Genomic DNA, 1,534 nt, shown 5'->3' with positions numbered 1-1,534 from the left:
CAACAGTGACATGGGAGAGTAGACGTGGACTCAATGACTGATTTAGTAAGGAATAGGCAAATTGAAGCATTTTAGGGGGCAAAAGATCAGCAGTTCATGGTGAACACGTATTTTGAAAGGTTATACCTGTAAGGCGGTCATTTGAATAACTCGCCACTGGTGTTACACATATGTGATTCACCGATTTTTGAAGAGCAGTGAAACCTTTGAGTGCCTATGATGGCAGATTTTATCCCGTGAATGTGTAAAGGGACCACATCCAACCACCTCATTTCAAATGGAACAGTTAGGTAGAACAAATGGTGATTTTCTGCTTTGTGGCGGTTAAGAATACACGAAAATGAGAGGAATTCTAATGGCGCGAATTCTAAGGCCTGTATGCTTTGGTAAATGATGCAGTATTAGAGACATGCCCGTTCCTCCTTCAATTCGGAACGCGGTCTACTTACCGGGTTTAAGTGTCTCTAGTTAATGCGATTGACGGTCTGACTTTCGCACTCACTCGATTTCTGACTTCGGGCATAGCTCATCACTGGGGCTTATTGTAAAAGGAAAGGGATTGTGAAGGCCAGTCTGCAGTTTGAATGTACAGTGGAACAGGGCTGTGCTCAACATTACAGTTCCCTAAATTCAATTGAATCTGGTGCGATTCCACCTTGTCTGCTATATGACAGGAGTTTAACTCGATGTCGAGGCTATAAAGGTGTGGTAGCAAAACGCACCCTTCAAGAAAGCATTTAAATTACTAATCTAACTCTAGTGATGATTTACTCCAAGGTAGCATTACGGGCTACTATGAGCAGTGTGGATGACGATGTACAAAACCCCGAAAAGATTGAGAGGTGAGAGAAAGCATTCTAATGCTGACATTTGGAGTGAGCTAGGATTATGGCGCATGTGTACACGTCTGCCTGCTGGAGTGTTAGTGTTGAAGGACCTAAGTGGTTTCATTTTCTCTATTACCTTCATTCTTTCCATTCGTGTGCAATTCATACCAATTCGATTGCTCTCAACCTTGACATTCAAGGTGATGTCCACGTCGTATTGACCAATCAAAAGGAAATCAACGGGAGGGCTGTTCTATGTCTCTAGAATATTAAAGAAAAAGAACCAAATGGAAACCTCTGGAACTCCGAGACAGAAATATTTTTGATGAGAATGTAAGCAACTGTAGTTGGTACATGTATCACGATACCGGAAAACCACGCTATTCTCTATTAGATCAGGGGGTTAGTTTAAGACGGCTGCTCGCCTATTCGTTTCCACCTCATTTATATGAGAAGGTGGTGGCATCCTCTAAGCAGGTGGATATCACAAGTGTTTACAGATAATACTGGACTTCAAAATCCCTCAATCTGATGGTCACCTCTTTAACCCACTGAATAATGCACCACTTGTAAATTACTACCTGTGATGGGCAGTAATCATTGTTTTCCAACATCAATTGAAAGAAGTAGATTTGCAAAATTATATTGCGACTTCTCTAGCATCGAGGCAAACTTAATTTAAAAGGTAGGCAATCATAATTCCCATC

Source organism: Echinococcus granulosus (genome assembly GCF_000524195.1).
Source record: "Echinococcus granulosus chromosome Unknown EG_S00160, whole genome shotgun sequence".
Taxonomy (NCBI): domain Eukaryota; kingdom Metazoa; phylum Platyhelminthes; class Cestoda; order Cyclophyllidea; family Taeniidae; genus Echinococcus; species Echinococcus granulosus.
This window is presented reverse-complemented; position numbering follows the sequence as displayed.